The sequence below is a fragment of the Lepeophtheirus salmonis genome, chromosome 2 (assembly GCF_016086655.4).
Source record: "Lepeophtheirus salmonis chromosome 2, UVic_Lsal_1.4, whole genome shotgun sequence".
NCBI classification, from domain to species: domain Eukaryota; kingdom Metazoa; phylum Arthropoda; class Copepoda; order Siphonostomatoida; family Caligidae; genus Lepeophtheirus; species Lepeophtheirus salmonis.
Window position 1 is genome coordinate 21,459,063 of NC_052132.2, and position 8,663 is coordinate 21,467,725.

At 32.1% G+C, this 8,663-nt stretch overlaps 2 long non-coding RNA genes across 5 annotated transcripts; one reads left to right on the plus strand and one right to left on the minus strand.

Moving 5' to 3' along the window:
* The first annotated feature begins 325 nt into the window (after nucleotides 1-325).
* Nucleotides 326-2,868, plus strand: LOC121132415 (uncharacterized). 3 transcript variants are annotated; one of them, XR_011778975.1, is made up of 5 exons: nucleotides 326-440; nucleotides 505-624; nucleotides 699-914; nucleotides 1,022-1,262; nucleotides 1,336-2,868. It is a non-coding gene; the product is annotated as an uncharacterized lncRNA (long non-coding RNA). The 3 variants fall into 3 exon arrangements; XR_011778976.1 differs by having other exon boundaries at nucleotides 354-440; nucleotides 495-624; XR_011778974.1 differs by lacking the exons at nucleotides 326-440; nucleotides 505-624 and having other exon boundaries at nucleotides 669-914.
* Nucleotides 2,869-5,490: 2,622 nt separating this feature from the next.
* LOC121132418 (uncharacterized) lies at nucleotides 5,491-6,870 on the minus strand. 2 transcript variants are annotated; one of them, XR_005869328.2, is made up of 2 exons: nucleotides 6,381-6,870; nucleotides 5,491-6,286 (listed from the first exon to the last, which is right to left on the minus strand). It is a non-coding gene; the product is annotated as an uncharacterized lncRNA (long non-coding RNA). The 2 variants fall into 2 exon arrangements; XR_005869329.2 differs by having other exon boundaries at nucleotides 5,491-6,303; nucleotides 6,381-6,834.
* Between the last annotated feature and the right edge of the window lie 1,793 nt (nucleotides 6,871-8,663).

Genomic DNA, 8,663 nt, shown 5'->3' on the forward strand with positions numbered 1-8,663 from the left:
AAATAGTATCCCTTAATTACATCATCATTGAATGAATCTTAATGATTCACAGAAATTAATTACGCCATAACAATTTCTTTTCTCGGAACATATTTAGGAAAATAGTGAACAGAACTTCTGCTTTCTGATTAACATCATGGCGAAAGATATAAATAATAATATATATAGAGGTGATGAGGATGTTGGCTTCTCGGTCTAGTTAATGCTTTAGGTCTAGTACTCCCTAAAGCATTTAATGCTTTAGTACTCCATGATCTAGTTAGGCATAAACAAAGAATATTTATAAAGAACTAAAGGGGCAGTCCAGATGAATTGGCAGTCTTCGTTTGTAGTGTGTTAAACAGCTGAAATTCAGAACAACAAATATATTTAAGTATAATAAAATATCCACCATTACATCGTCATCGTGTTTACATTATAATTAAATATAATAAGTTATAGTTAATAGTTACACTCACTTACACAGTATTATAATTTATATTATATTAATATAGTCTTATATAGCTTCATCTAAAAAATCGAAATGGTGTGTTGCTCCGCGTTTAACTGCTCATATAAACCGGGGGATAAAAAGTTGTGGAATTCTAAGTTTTCACATAATCCCTAAGATGAGTCCCTTAAAAGGTAAATTCATGATTAATTCTTCAACTCACATCATAGCTATGAAGAAATTTATGTTGTGTCATTATTTGATTTAGAGAGTGGATCCGAAACACCGAGAGGGCCAACTTTAAACCCTCTAATACTGCAATTATAAGTTCAAGTTACTTTGAGGCTCATTGTTACAGAACTCCCAGGACTGAGCAACCTCGCCCAAAGGATGATGCAATTCCAACCATTTTCAATGGAATTCAAGAAATTTTGCAAAAAGAAATCTAGCAAAAGAGTTCACGATGTTCTGCACCAAAAAGAAGGTATTTTCCTCCACAGTAATTGGGATTGGAAATTAAAATTTAATACCAATGACGATAATCCATCTTAAAATGTTAGATATTGCAATTTTAATTGAATCAATCATTAGGTCTGACGAATGCAAAAAAAAAATTGCTAAAAGAAACTCTGATATGCAAAACGAGAAAATAAGGCAGCAAGAATTATAACAAAATCTTCAAAAAAATGTTGTTCTCGATCATTGTTATTCCTTAACTGATGTTAAGATACTCAAAAGGAAATGCTTGGAAAATGCTGAAAGAGTTGAGCACTTGCAAAAAAAGCTTAAAGACAAGACTTACCAATATAAGAAATAGGTGAATTCCATAAAGGTAAAAAATAATCTCACTAATACTAATGGAAACTTGAAGTACAAAATATTTATTTATTTTATTATTATTTTAGGAAGTAATTGATTACTTCAGAGAGCAGAGGTATGTCAAGCAAGGAGCTGAGGAACTTTCGCAAGAATTTCATGGAAATTCAATTCCAGATCTACTTTTCCGTCGCAATAAAACAAATCAATTACTCAATCAGCATAGTAGATGAGCTTATTCTCAAAAAATACGAAAATTTGCCTCAATTTTAGCATTTTATGGCATGAAAGCCTATGAATATGTGCAGAAAACCTTTATTTTTGCGTTGCCATCTCCAACCACGTTAAGAAATTTGGTATTCAATCATTGATAGCGCCCCTGGATTCACTGAGGAATCTTTCAAATGCCTTATAGCTAAGACTCAAGAAGATGAAAAAAAATCATTTGCACTCTTATGTTGGATAAAATGACAATCAAAAGTGTACTATAGAGTTTTCATGGTACACGGTATCATGGAAATATGGACCTCGAAGAAAGTACAGATTCGGTTGCTCAAAATGCCCTTGTTTTCATGGTAACCAGTATCAATGGTAGTTTCAACCAATAGGCTATTTTCTCATAAATAGTATATCTGGAGAGGAAAAGGCTAACTTGATTACTTTGTTGGAATAATTGTCGCAGCTTTGGTATGGGATGGGCCATCGGCACACTTCTCCATGATTTCAATATTGAGTGGAAGTTTACAATTAGATAATTTTCGGCCATGGTTCCCTAATCCAGCAACTCCAGATAAAAGAATTTACGTCCTTCTGGATTGTACTCATATAATAAAATTAGTGAAAAATAGTCCTTCTGCTTGTAAGATCATTTATGATTCTAATGGAAATAAAATTGAATGGAAATTCATACAGGAATTAGAAAAATTACAGGACGAAGAAGAGCTTTTATGTGCCAACAAACTGACCAAGGGGTACATAAACTTTGAATTAATGAAAATGAAGGTATTTTATTCCACACAAACTCTAAGCTCATAAGTATCAAATGCAATTGAGTTTCTGAATAAAGATTTGAACTTGCCTTAATTCAGATAATCTGAAGCCATAGTGAAATTTATAAAAATTATGGATCGGTTATTTGATTGGTGCAATAGTAGGAATTGTTTAGGAAGAGGCTTTAAGGCACCATTAAAATGCTCCATGGAAGATTTTTGGATGTCATTGGTTGAAGATAGCTTTTATTACATTAAAAATTTAAAAATTGATAATTCGACATTTTTATGCATATCTAGGAAAAAGACTAGTTTCTGTGTGGCCATCAATTTATGGTATCTATAATACTTATATAAAGTTTGGTTACCAGCAATATCTTTTGACTCACAAGATGTCCCAAGATCACCTAGAACAATTTTTTTGTGCTTTACGTTGCAGATTGGGACAAAATAATAATCCAACTGTACTTTGAGACCCTAAAACATTCCCATAGAGTTGGTCCCAACTATACGTACCTAAATTAATGAAATTAAATCATTACATGAGCGTTAAATACATTTTTTAGACCCGTTTCTGTCGTCATTATATATGTATTTACATTTTTTCAATAAATAAAATAATTATTTAAATTAGATATAGACAAAGGAATTTTCATTATTATTTGTTTTACATGTTACTGAAGTTGGATCCGGATTATCATTCTAAATTGAAATGAATGAATATATAGAGTTGTAATATTCATATTATTTCATCAATATCACTGAGGACCATTATCATTAATTACAAACGTAGTTACCTATTCAAATGTAATAATATAATACTAGAAAAATACACTTAAAAATTCGTTGAAAGAGCCTATAAGTCACTTGTTAGGGTTCTCATAACCTGACTTGGTACATAGGAAGTATGAATTCACAGTACTAGATAAACAACTTCGAGAATTCGAGTCTTTTAGGCAACTACTTAGTGCAGCCTGTATCGTTCTCTTTGGACAAGAAAGAAGGTTTATGAAGAGACGAAGACCATCGTTCTATTGCAATTTCAGATTGCTCCAACTTTACTAAGCTTTACAGTTTTCCTCGCACTCTCCAACGACTCGACCTATGACTACCTACCCAAATCTTCTCACTGGTTTGTCTCACCACATCCAACCAACTCTTCTTCTTAAACATCCCGGATCATAACGAAGTGGAAATCGCTGCTCTTGCCTGGTATTATGCAAATATTTGTCCGTCAATCCCAGAGTCTTGTCTAATATGAATAATCCATCATGTCTAATGATATTATAATTGATAACGGAGAATTAAGTGATTAGCACTTCTTCAATTGGAACCACTGTCGTGTTTGTTTAATATTTTTTTTTCTTAATATATATTATATTGGTGATAGTTATTATATCAGCTTAAAAAAATCTTGCCATTTTTTTCCACTTCATACTTTACTTTTTTTTCCTGCCATTTTTTCCTAAAATCGCTTAATAAATACATGTCATGTTGAGAAAAAATAACAACTACGACAAATATTATAATCTTATAATTGTACAAAATTCATGAGTTTACCAAGTATAATTTATCATCAAAAATGATATGCATCTAAGTCAGTATTTTGTAACTTTGCATTACAAATATGATGTTGATATTACTTGAAAAGATTTGGGATGATTCTATCAGACTTTTGTAATGTGAAAACATATATTAAAAATTAAATATAATTAACCTATTTCACCGTATTTAAGGAGTTATACGAAAATTCCTTCTCAGACATTTATTATTACATCATGTACATACTCGTTCAATAAAATCGATCCCTAAATTTATCGTATAAATAACCTACTAAAACTCATGTTTTGTCAATATGTCATGCCTATGAGGAAACAATCAGGCTAAGTATCTATTTTAATTGAAAAATATTTATATTTTAGTATTAAAATTTTGATGATTTATAGAACTCATAATGACTTTCCGATTCGAAATTGAAAGTTTCATTGCTCAACAACCGCTCCATACAACCATAACATTCATTTATTACTTTGGCCCTCTATCATTTACTAACTTTCTCAATAATAATGATGGGGGGTAAAGGATTCAGGGGTAGTTGGTAGGGGGTTAAAGGACGGGGGTAGGATCCTTGTTCCCAAATTTATCGATCAATGTTCATAAATCATACTAGTCATTTCTCATTTATGTAGTTACAGAAAAAGAGAGAGCCAGCCTCCTAGTGTGAGCGCGATATTTTTCTTCCCTTTCCTGTAGTTTTAGTATTCCTTGATATATATCTGGGATCTAATTTATTTAATCTTCATTATATCCAGTCTATATATATATCGGTGTCAGGAGAACTCGCATACGGAAAATTTGTATAGGAAAAGTTTGTACTAGGATAAAGCTCGCCGGAGGGAAGACTAGCCTTATTTTATTTAATGTAAATAATAATCTCACTTATGTAATGACTAATGCGTTCGAACCAGAGACAAAATAAGTAGTATTAATAAATATATGATTAAAGAAAAATAGACAAACACGACAGCGAACTCTGGTGATTGAAGTCCCCTGAGTGACTACGCATTGCAGCCTGCTTCCTACTCTTCAAATAAGAAAAAATATTAATGAAGAGACGAAGAACATCGTTCTCATCTATCATGTCTAAAACTGGGAATTCATACCTCCAACGGATCTAAAGCCAAGATATGATAACCTTAACAAGTGACTTATTGACTCCTTCAACGAATTTTTGAGTATATTCTATAATATTAATATGATGCAACGAAATTTCAAAATATGTAATAGTAAACTTCAGTGATATTTATCAAACAATATTAATAATACAACTTTATATATCCATTCCTTCCAATTCAGAATGAGAATACGACTCCCACTTTATTAATGTGTATAACTAATATTAATGTTCATTCCTTTGTCAATGTCTAATTCCATTAATTAATTTATTTGTGTTAATAAATGTAAATATATATTTAAACACTAATGAAACGGCTCTAAAAAAAATTATTCGACATTTCATGTAATTATCTAATATTGTTAATTATGGTACGTATGGATGGGGAAGTTTCTAGTCCCTACAGCATATCAGGCGCATTATATTTCTCTTAATGTTATTGTATTTTAAATTGTCCTAATTCTATACCTACGATACTTTTTAGAAAATATTCCCATAAATCTTGATAATATTTAAAAAACTATTTTCTAAATATTATGATATAATGTCACATGCCTTTATAAATAATTAATTAATACATGTAATTGAACGACACATTTAATTTTAGATTTGATCCAAATTATACGTACTAACATTAGGCAATTGATAATTAATTATTTACATATATAAGATAATAATAAATAATTAAAAAGAATGTAAATTCCAAGATATTCCTTTCATAAATTTTCATTCGACCTTTGAGTGCCTCCTCGAATCCTCTCAGTGATTTGTCTCACCACATCCAACCACCTCTTCTACTGATACATCCTAGCTCACAACGAACAGGAAATCGCTGCTCTTTCCTATTCTGATGTTATGCTTGTTCGTCCCACCATGAGTCTCTTCCAATATGAATAATCTTTCATGTCTAAAGTCTATTGATAACGGATTATTAAGTGATTATCACATCTTCCATTCAAAATGTAGACCATAAAACCAGAAATTTTAGGTTATAAAGGTCATTTTCATGCTTATTACACGTCGTTATCTTTATTGTATCACATGTATCCGTCTAAAAAACTTTCTTTTATTCACGTAGACATAATCGGTCCATTCCCACTAATTCAAACTGAGCGCTATGCCCGAACTATTATGGATCGTTTCACAAGGTGCCAGAAGTGATACTTATTCTAAATACAGCTTCCAAGACAATATTCGGTAATTTTTGAATGAACGGATTTCGAGGTTTGGAGTTCTAGAAACCAAGGAACACAGTTCACAAGTTCATTATGGATGGGTGTTTGCAGGACACTTGGGATTGCAAGCAAGAACACAGCCTCGTACCATCCAGAGTCCAACGGACTTATAAAACGTTTCCATAAATCTTTTAAGAATAGGCTTAGAAAAAAAGAAGACTGGATCAATGCACTACATACAATTATTTGGGGATTGAGGAACTCAGTACCAATAAACCCGGGTTCTAAATATTCACCATTTCAATTAATTACAGGTAGCTTAGATCCATGGTCGTTAGTTTCCTTAATTCCTTTCTTTCTGGCAACCTCGTCGTCGAAAGTTTTTCTTTAAAACAATGGAGAAAATAACACACGTTCCTCTGAGATACTTTAATAAAGGGGCCATTAACAAACAATTAAAAAACAAAATTTGTTTTTCTTAAAAATAAACCCAAAAAAGAGTATCTTTCTCCAAATTTCTTGGGCCCGTTTAGAGTGAATGGGAGGTACGATCGTTACTATAGATTGGACTTTGGATCAAGAACTGACAATGTCACGATAAATAGACTTCGACGTGCTTTTGGAGTTCTGAGTATCCTTCCAGCGTCTCCAACTATAAAATGCACAAGATCCCCAGATCCATGATGATCCATTTGTTTCTTTATTAATGATTTATAATGAAATTTATTGTGTATTGCTAACTAGATAATCTCTTTACTCACTCTCTCGTCTAAGCGGAGTAGTTTTGAAGTTCCACTGATCTAGTTAATATTGATTGATCTTTATATGTATCTTCTTTTTCCTTTTCTTTTTGGTAAAATAGAATGATCATTTTACTTAGTTTAAATAAAGACATTTAAATCTTAACATGCACATACAACAAGGTATCGACAAGAAATTGTATTCCTGTCCTTTTGGAAACGGAGCATACAAATAAAACAACTTATTACTTAGTTCATTTATCAAAAAGAATAAATTATAAAATAGGAATGACGTAACAAGTGAAATGAGTGAATCAACCGCTAACAACAAAATAAGTAGGGTATTTCTGTTAATGAGTGAAGCTGTGATCGGGATGGAAACAATCAGGATCAAACCATTTCAATCAAAAGTTAAAACAAGTTCAAATTTTGTTAACTAGTGTTATTGGTCGATTAATGGGGATTAACCTATACTTACCCCAACCAGCCCAGAAAATAATCTATGATTATGGTACTGATATAGAGGGGAGGGGAAAAGCTGATCAAAAAGGAAATTATATTTTCATATCCGGTACTAATCAAGGATTATCGCAATCTTGATTACATTAAAAAGATAGGAGTATTTAAATACCCACGGAAAAACAGTTGTATTAATCCTATTATTATATAATATTTCTAAATTCAAAAACATCAAGTTGCCATTAACATACCAACAAACTTCAACTAAGGAAGATTTTCAGTTGAAACACTTGGAATGAAAAATATTTTAGAAAGATATCAAATCCAATCTTTCAGGATCTTAGCCCTAAGATGCATTTGAAAAGGCCTCCTCTGAGGAAATACGCAATTTGCTTGAGCCATTTACCCATAAGGTTAGATATCCGGTCTCAGTTCGCTCTAAAATCAATGGAAAAAAGTCTCCAAGAGCATTCAGCTTTCAAGAAAAGAGAAGTAGGAGCAAGTCATCTCCTGTTTAAGGCCTATGGGGATTATAAAAACCTACCCACCTTCCTACCTTTTAGAAATTCAATAATTTAATTAGAAATTGAATGGGCAAGGAAACTATGTTTTCAATGTTTCCAATTTGGTCACACCCTCTCCAAATTTAGCAATGAAAGAATATCAATAAAAAGATACACCGAAATTATATGCAACGTTTAAGTATATGGAGGCTCTCCCAACATAAAAGAAAAAGTAGGTGAAATGTAAAGAAATTCATTCCTGAAACCTGAAGCATCCGCTTTATCGGATCAAAATTAAGGGAAACGTCAAACCAAGAGACAGAATCTTCTTTGCCAACTCTAGCCCTAAAATTATTGTGAATTTATTCACACATTCAAAGGTACTTTTAAGGAACACTAAAATTGAAAAAGCGGTAAGGATCCACAACGAAAACGATAACCTAATGTTGACTCAAAAAACAGGATCGAATGGCCTCCAACAAACGGAAAGTCCCCTTGAGCTCGGTTCTGAAGAGTCCAATCACACTTCAAGGGAAGAAAGTATGATAATTAAGAAAAATATGTGTGTAACATTAAAAAATAATTTTCTTCATCACCAAACGAAATTCAGAGGTTGCATCTAAATGACTGCTAAAAGCGGAAACGATAGGACTAAGAGTCCTCTCTCATGGATGAACATGCTCCAAATGGTCTCGACATAATGAAGTCAAGCCCGAACTCGATGAAAGGAAAGGCCAAGAGACTTAAAAAAAAATCCCCATAGATTGGTTAGACCTTAGTATATTCAATATTCATATTAGAGTGTTAGTGATATTTATATTTAAAAAAATAAATAAAAATGCCAAGCATAATGTCTTATAACGTTAACTCCCGTGCC